Source organism: Amblyomma mixtum, chromosome 5 (assembly GCF_055824585.1).
Source record: "Amblyomma mixtum isolate Tamu chromosome 5, ASM5582458v1, whole genome shotgun sequence".
NCBI classification, from domain to species: Eukaryota; Metazoa; Arthropoda; class Arachnida; order Ixodida; family Ixodidae; genus Amblyomma; species Amblyomma mixtum.
The window spans coordinates 114,332,475-114,341,845 of record NC_143016.1 but is presented as its reverse complement, the minus strand read 5'-3'; positions in this window follow the sequence as shown (position 1 = coordinate 114,341,845).

The window sequence follows — 9,371 nt, the reverse complement described above, 5'->3', positions numbered from 1 at the left end:
CCGTCCCCCGGCCTGACCACCCGACGCGACTAAAGCCCCTCAATGAAACAAAAGTAGCGAAAAGCTTTGAACTTTCCGATACTCCTCCTCTCCTGGCGCGCCGCAGGAGAATCGAGCCTCCCATTGGCCGAGGCGCCGCAGTCACATGTTAGCGCGCGCTTTTTGGCTCCGCAGCAGACGCCGGCGCCATTGCCGGGGCTGGGAGTCGCGCTTCGTTCTCTGGGGTCGTTTTTCAGTTGTCAGTCGTGTTTTTTTTTTTCAGATTATTTGGTGTAAAGCGCCAGCGGCTGCAGTCTTTCTTCGCACTAAATGCCGTTTGGCATGATTTTAAACAGGCTCGTTCTCTAGCGGGTACGAAAGCCGTGCTGAAGTGCAGGTTTAATGTTGCTCGCATTGCGCGACGTGTTGGCTTGATTACAGTCGGGCTCGTTCGCAGGCTCGTTCGCATGTTGTTTGAGCCCCGCCGTTTACGTTGCTCGCTATGTAGGTCTAGGCTTGATGTTGCGCGCATTGCTTGCCGTATTTGTGTTGCTGCAGCTGTACTCCTGGGCTCACGAACTCGATACTAAAGTGGCGGTACTCGCTGTTTAAGCCTACGCTACTCATGCTGCTCGCGGTGCAGGTTTAGCTTTCATGTTGAACGCATCGCTAGACGTATTTGTTTTGTTACAGTTGCACTCCTTCGCTCACGAACTCGACACCAAAGGTGTGATACTTGCTGTTGAAGCTCCTGCTGCTCATGCTGCTTGCGATTAAGGTCTAGCTTTCATGTTGCACGCAGTGCTGAACGTATTTTTCAAGCAGGGTTCTAAACCGAAATCGGGCGTTACTGTGCCTAGGCACATTAATGCACCTGTCGCTTGAATACTCGATATCTGCATGGATAATACTTGAGAATGCAAGAAAGGACCTCTGTAAAACATAGTTTCAGACATTTTGGGTTTAGGCCGTCGTCGCTGCCGCGAATTCCTGCGTAAATCACGCTGCGTGGAGCTATGTAACGTGGATAGGTGGTCTCAAATGAATCACGCAGGGGCGCGCGCAATGATCCAGACCATTTCCAGAGTTCGACATTGGAAAAGCTCCTCATGGCCTTTAATGCGGAGTGGTGACGTGTTAACACTTGTGTATTCTTTTTTCAGTTATGAAAGGTCACGCTCTATATTTTTTTTCGTGCCTTGTATCTCCCACGCCACAATCTCAGTGCGGCCGAACCTGAGGCTGAAAATGCAACAAAAATAATGCGGGCGCGCGGTCCGCTGCGCGCCAAAGCGCGAGCGATGAGAAAGCCACTCGTCGAGCGATGGTAGTCACTCCAGTGCCGCGAACCTAGAGTCACTGGAAGTGACTCTACCGCGAACCCTCTCGCGCGCGCCACTTCCAACGTGTGCTCCGCAGTCAACGCGATCGAAGAACAAAAAGTTTCTATAAAGCAGTGCAACGTTGGTCTGGGCAGTTATTACAGTAACTGATTTTTCAATCTCTCATTTCATGATGTCATTTTGACCGAAGCCAAGGCAGAAAACGCAACACAAAGTTCATTTGGGCGCGCGGTCTGCCGGGCGCCAAAAGGCGACGGTTGGGAGCGTCTGCTAGCTGCTCCCGGCCTAGGTGCCGCCACCGTCGGCGCCCGGGAGAAGCCGAGAGAAGGAGCGCCGGCATAGGAGGAGGAGGGAGGAGATGTCGCTACTTTTAGTTTATTTAGGGGCTTTAGACGCGACGAAATGGAAGCGACGCCCTGACCGACCCGAGACGCCGCTCACATCTCAAGACACCGTCTCCCTGCCCATGTCATTCGGCGCGTCCAAGGGCCTAGGCCGTCCGCTCCTAGCGACCAGCGGTTCGGAAGCTACATGTACCAGGACTCATTCGCTCATCCCTTTTATTGTGGCGGCCAGCACTTCACCATCGTGGCATCCCTCTTGTACCGTCAGCTCAGGCACATCATCATTTCTCTCGTCTCTGTGAATGACCGGGACGGTCGTTCGGTGGCCCCGGGTAGTGTGTCGAAGAAGACAAAGCTAGCAGCTGCGCGGGACGAAGCGCTCGGGCTAGGCCAGTGGCCATTAAATCATCTCACTGCCATCAGTCAACTCGTCTCATTCTTCGGCTGGCCGTCATGTAACGATATTTTCCACGGTTTACTGACACGTATATCCTTTCCGTTGCTTTCAGACTAAACCAGATATTTATCAAAATACACGACATGTCTCTGTTGCAGCATTCCGTACAATATAGATAATATATGTAGACGCATAAGAGGTGTTAAGTTTATCTCAAACGGTACAGCTGACATTTTCAGTACATCACTTCGTGCATCATTCACGCAGTACTTTTGCGATCACTCCGCGCATACTGTTCACGCAATACAGAAGGGTCATTGTGTGCACAGTGAGTGCACGCAGTTTAATGCATGCACGATATTCCTTTCGGTCGTAGATAATTGCAAAAAAAAACTATTTAGTATTTACGTAAACATGTGAAAGCAAACCACTATCACCAATAGATTTCTCTGCCCATGCCAATATATGCAACGCCAATAGAATTTAGGTAGCATACAACTGCATAACCGATTCCCTCGAAGTGGCGACTTTTATGCAGGCCAAATACAATGAGTGCTTCGTCAAGAGTAGTGACTAAATTATAGTTCATGATCCACGACGCCACAATGAGCGGGTGGGTCCCGAGAAGGCGGACGCATGTGGCGGTTCCCGTCGTATCTGTGCGTGTATCGCTGCACTCTTCGCACAAACCAACCACCACCCTACCAGTCGGGGCACCGAAATCACTGACGCATGAAGGAACACGCCGACAAAGTGTCTGCGCCCAGCGCCGAAAAGCAGGTTACAGCGTCCGAGATAACGCGACTGAAGAAATTCTCGAAACACGCAAAGGGTGCGCGGCAGTTAAAACGGCCACGCGGCGCAGAAATTCAAAAAGGGAAGCGGGAGAGAGAGACCTTTTCTCTTTCAGAAACTTCTTTCGGTTAGATCTTGCTCTTTATTACAGACCCTAGCGTCAATTCCTATTTCAGTCGCGCTCATAGCGGATGGTGGCGCAGTTACGGCTGCAGCGGAGGTTTCTCCAATTAACCGGGACTGAAGTTGCTCGCACTTTCCTACCCCTGTGAATACACTTTGCTGTCTGAAGAACATCTAAATGCGGACACTGACTGCCAGTCTTTCCGTTGCCTGCAGAGAATGTAGCACAATAAAGCGAGCCTTAGCGTAACTTCTGTACAATTAAACCGCAGAGATAAAAGGGAAAAAATAACATCTTTGCACAAACGGTAGAGAGAGGATCTTTAATGAAGAATAAAATTTTTCATCAGTGTGTAAAATATACTGGCATGATGCTCTGTGTTGGGAAGAGTTTGGGAAGAGAAAGACAGTAAGGGAAGGGTGCGAAAATTAGTTAAATTCAAGAATAAAAAAATGTGCGGCCATTGGATTGGGGGAGTACACATCGAAGGGGAATGTAAGAAGGCTTTAAAGTTAAAAAGTTTGTAATGACTGGCAGATGAGCTGAAAAAATGTTCAGCGCAGGATTAATACATAGCGAATACATGCATAAAAAGGTCACTCGGAAGTTTTAAAGCACGTCAATCTGTCCAATATCCTCCAGATAAGTGAATAAAAGTCTACTGTACGGCGCTGCTGCTAAGGACAAACATAGGGACCTAAAACACAGTTCATCGAGAGTGGCATCTTAGCGTCGGTCTTTATGTTATGCACACAGGGTGCTCGCTCGTCAGCGTAAGCTAAATATTCTGACGAAATGCGAAGCATTGTTTTAACTGTTTTAAGCATGGGAACTGTTCGCTTGATTTAAGCAGTATTGGCAGCTGTTTCTGGACGCGGTGTTCAGTCGGAGACGGTGGTGGATAGATTTCAAATAAAGAGAAATGGTTTGGTTTTTGCTTTTATGAGGTCTTACATACCAAAGCGGCTCAGGCAATAAGAGACGCCGTAGTGGAGGGCTCCGGGCAATTCAGACCATTTCAGGTTCTTTAAGGTGAACTGACATCGCACAATACTCGGACTTCTAGCATTTCGCCTCCATCGAAGTGCAACCTTCGAGGCTCGGATCGAACCCGTCAAATGACGAGAAAGGCTGTGTGCGGAAGGCTGTATTGTTCCAGATATATACACGTTTCCAAATTCACCAAAACACTGTAAACAACCGCTGAACGTCTAGCAAAAGCAACCACCTCATACAACTACAGGAATCAAGAAGGAGCTTGCAAAAAAAGATCGAAAAAACATAGGCGTAACAGCAAGTTAAGAGTTCGTAGCATACAATTGGATCTAGAAGAAGTGGATCATGCGAATGAACCATCGAAAAAGAACTGGCACCAATTATGCGTTGATATGCTAGGCAAGCAAAGGTAAGCTAAATCATGGAATCTGCTTAAATCCGGCATTTGTCCGCTAACGGGCAAATAAAAACAAAATATGGATAAAATTAGTGCCTTCGATGCCTGCGAAGGTAATAGTGAGGCACTTATCCAGGTCCTTAAAAAAGTATATCGTAAAAACAAGGCAGGTCATGCACCAAGACTACAAAAGAGAAGATAAAGAAGAAGCAAATGCAGACATCACATTAGAATGATTAAACGCGGCATTTTATTTGAGGCCAACCAACCAACCAATTAAAAGCGGCATTCACCCACCTTCATCTAATACCTCTCCCGGTAATGACAGAATAATGAACAAGGCTTTACTAAATCTGAACGACGGCTCCAAGCAGGACTTAACCATTGCCTTCAAAAAATGGTGGACGAAAGGCGCTATACTCGCAGCGTGGAAAGAGGCTGAAAGTAGGTTTATTCTCACGCCCTGTAAATAATCAAATATAAAGAACTTAGGACCTATATCCTCCGCTACATGTGTACGTAAGCCCATGGAGCGCGTAGTCCTGAATAGACTACAAAGACAAGCACAATTTACGCCCGGACATCATGTTTGGACCCTGCCCCGAACTATAGATGCAAGAGGGTTTCCTGCTACTTAAAGAATACATACCAGTGAGAACGAGCAAGGCCTTCATTAAGGCAATAATCGCCCTTGACCGCAAGAGGAGGATTGATAATAATAGGTACAAGACCCCCGCAGCCAACAAAGCATGAATTATGGTAAATGCGTGAACAACTGTCATAAATTTTCTGAGCAATAGAATAGCAATCTTAAGCGTTGCCGGTGTCAACTCCAAACCGGTTGGGTTAGGCAGTGCAGGTAACGTCACAGTCACAGGGAGAAGTACTGTCACATATACTTTTTAATACGACCATGGTAAGACTGCCGAATTAACTAAGCAGTCCAGGAAATATTAAACGCTCTTGGCGCAGCTGAAATTAAGGCACAGGTAAACCAAGGCTCAGAAGGATCCGTACAGGAAAACCTGCAGAAGGCAGCTACCGCAGTTCGCGAATACACCCCGCCGCGATGGCTCAGTGGTTACAGCGCTAGGCTGCTGGCTCTAAGGACGCGGGTTCGATCCCTGCCGCGGCGACTGAATTTTGATGGAGGCGGAATTCTAGAGGCACCTGTACTGTGCAATGTCAGTGCACGTTAAAGAACCCCAGGTGGTCGAGATTTCCGGAGCCCTTCACTGCTGCGTCCCTCATAGCCTGAGTCGCTTTGGGACATTAAACCCCAATAAACCAATCCAACCAGCTCACGAATACAGCGGAGCCTGTAGGGAACAGTGCTCATCATCTAAATCAAAACACCTAGTTTTCTGAATACTAAAGGAAAATACCCCCAATAATTGTAACTTCTCAGTCACAATTTACGGAGAGGAGGGGAGAATCACTTAACAACTCTAGACATGTCATGAAAAAAAAGCATACAATATTTTTCGTGCTGTCTTCCGCCATGAGTAGAATTTGTATGTTACCCCCTACCTCCTCCTCAAGAAAAGGGATGGAGGCAGAATGGACATTATAATAAGGAAAGACTAAAAGCAATCACTACTACTCCCTAACAATACATCCGACCCCAAACCAGAAAGCTTAGAGGTGCATAACACACTGGACAAACATATAGAAGCTTGGTTCACCGCCCAGAAGTGCTAAAGAGACTAGGTATACCGAGGATATACACCACAAATAATAAAGTCGATGTACGAGGTCTGTTAGAAAAGTATCCGACTTTATTTTATTTGCGAACACCTGATGGATATGAAACAATCACCCTTGCATCACGTGACCTTGAACCCTCGTGCGCATGCACGAATTTTTTCCCGCCTGCCGATAGCGTCAGTCGCTGGGACGCTGCATTTGAGTGAGGCGGTGCGCAGTGCTCTCGTCGGTTTTTTATTGTAAGGAAAATGGCGGAGTGACAGGAGCAGCGCTACTGCATCAAATTTTGCCATAAACTGGGCGACAGCCAAGTGGAAACCATTCGTAATATTCAGACGGCTTTCGGTGACGATGCTATGAGCAGCACACAGATTAAGCAGTGGTACAATTGATTTAAAGATGGCCGCACATCGGTGGAGAGCGAGCCACGCTCCAATCGGCCATCAACATGCCGAAATGACCAAGTCATTGCCGAACTGAACGCTGTGGTGATGCGGGACCGTCGCGTGACTATCCGAGAAATTGAGGAAGAGGTGGACATGAGCAATTTTTCCGCACATTCCATTATCACCGAAGATTTGGCCATGGAGAGAGTTGCGGCGAAATTCGTGCCGAAGCTGCTCACGGTGGAGCAAAAGCAGCTTCGTGTTGAAGTCTCACAGGACATGCTGGATTCCGCAAACAGTGACCCGGACTTCATCAACATCATAATAACTGGTGACGAGTCTTGGGTGTACAGGTACGACCCGGAAACCAGATCCCAGTCGTCACAGTGGAAGCATTCCACGTCACCAAGACTTCAGAAGGCCCGCCAAGTGCGCAGCAATGTGAAAGTGATGCTGACTGCTTTCTTTGACACCCTCTGTGTGACAGGCCACGAGTACGCACTCCACAGGGTCAAACAATGACCAAAGAGTGCTACAGGGATGTCCTTTGTTGCCTACGTGATGCTGTGGGGCGCAAGAACCCGGAGTTGAGGTCAACAGGAAAGTGGCGCATCCATCACGACAATGCTCCTGCACATGCCTCGCACTTGATTCAGACTTTTTTGGCGAAAAACCAGACTGCTGTAGTTCAACAGACTCCTTACTCTCCTGATATGGCCCCTGCGATTTCTAGCTGGTTCCCAAAATCAAAAGGTCATTGAAAGGACCGCGATTTCAGACAAGGAAGAACATTATGGCTGCAACGACAGCTGAGCTAAACTCAATTCCGAAAGGGGCCTTTTCGGAATACTTCCCAAAATGGCAGCACAGCTGGGAGAAGTGTGTGGAGTCCCAAGTAGACTACTTTGAAGGTGACTAGGTTTGGAACGCTCCAGTTATGCAAGTTTTTTTTCTACGGCCAAAGGTCGGATACTTTTCTAACAGACCTCGTACCTATGCAATCAGAGAGAATTTTCACAAACCCTCCCTTCCCAGAGACATGCATCCAGGTTATCACACAGAAAGGCGCAAAGCACGGACAATGTTCCTTCAGAAACAATATGGAGGATAAGACGACGTTCTTTATTCTTTATCTGGATATCGCAGCATATGTAAACTGCGAAATACCTCTGGCGGTAGTAAATAACTCACTAAACGCTGTTGCATGTGCTTTAATAAACCCGAAGTATTCTGACAAAGCAGAACTTGCCATTTTGCTTGCGATCACTACGCAGCCCAATCGCACTATGCCGATTCGGAGGCCGCCTGTAGAAACTACATAAATGGTGAACTTTGCGAAATAGTCAACATAATCGCATGGCACAACAACCATAAGGGAGCAAGGTAACATTCGCTTGTACTCGTGCTCATGAGCCTCTGAATGGGAGCAAAGGCGCCCTGACGCTGCCTGAGAACTCTCAAACAGCGCCCCACTAAAGGTAGACTTATGAGAAGGCAGAACATTACTGAGATATCAAAACATGCTTCATCATTAGAGACGTTGTCGATGTGTGTGTCCCGAATTCATAAATTGCTAACCAAAGAAAGCGACGTAACCGTCAAAAGACTTCAAACTAATACATTCCACAAGCTCACCCCACCCTCTAAGAAAGCAAATGGCGATTTTTCTACGAAATAGCAACCCTATACCTCAAGGTATGGGCGTGTCAAAAAGAGTCCGAACAGTGCTAGCACACAAAACTGGGAGCAACATGCTTTCCATTCGGACCCAAGCACTCAGCACCAGCTGGCGGAAAGGGTCAGGACAGCAGTAGCGTCCGACGATGACCTAGACTATCGATTTAAGCCACGTCCTTAAGAATCTCGTTCAATAAAGTTTCATTCTTTATCTAGGTGTGGGCCAACTACATCAAGAAATGCATAATGATGTGAGGGTAAGTTTTAGAGCAGATTCCTTTCTTCATAAGCGCATTTTTCGCCACTAGGCAGGCATTCGATTTGGTAACCAGATAGAGACAGACAGACAATAAACTTTATTAGCTAACTGGAAGGAGCCGAAGCCCTCATAACGCAGCAGATCAACCCCACTATATTGCCATGAGTTTATGCGCCTCGGCGACTCATTAGCTCGTTGGACGAGCCGAGCCTGAAGGAACGGCGTCGAGCCGCGCAGCGCGGTCTCCCACTGCATTCAGCCATGTATCACGTAATTCAAAATCTCGCGCTTGCTCTGAACGGTGAGCGATGCCTTTCAAGTCGCGTCACTCCATGGCGCACGTGCCACTGACTTCCTCTCGCTCCCGTGTATCGATGCTTAGCCCTCCTCGCTGCGCCAGCCGAGGCGCGGAAGGCGGGGAAGACGGTGGGAATTGATGCGGAGTGCCTTAACAATGGCGCCTCTTCATGCCTTCTCTCACACCTTCACATTCATGCTGCCCACCTGTTTGGTCACTGTAAGCGCTTCCGCCTGCGACTGCAACTTCAAATTTTGAGGGCTTATTTCAGAAGCCGCCAGATGTTGACTTATTAAGAACAGAAATTCTTGTAAATCCTATTTTTAAATTATGTTGTTATTTTAAACTCTTTAGTCACGCCTGATTTGAATTTGTGAAACACTTTTTATTTAAATGAATAACAGCTCATATTCCTGACAACGGCGCAAACACGAGAGATAAAATAGTATAATTTGGCGATATCTAAGCACTTAGGACTAGTGCTTTTGTTGCTTACATTGATAACCAGCTTTCGAATTTTCCTTTTGCATCTGAAAAGCGCGGTCTACTGTTTCTTGTGTTATGCAATACACCAAGGTGCCCAAATGCTGCTGATGCGGAAGCAGTCATGCTGTTTCCCACTTCCAAATTAGTCACAGGTACCAACCTTTTCCAAAGTTTTCCGCCCAC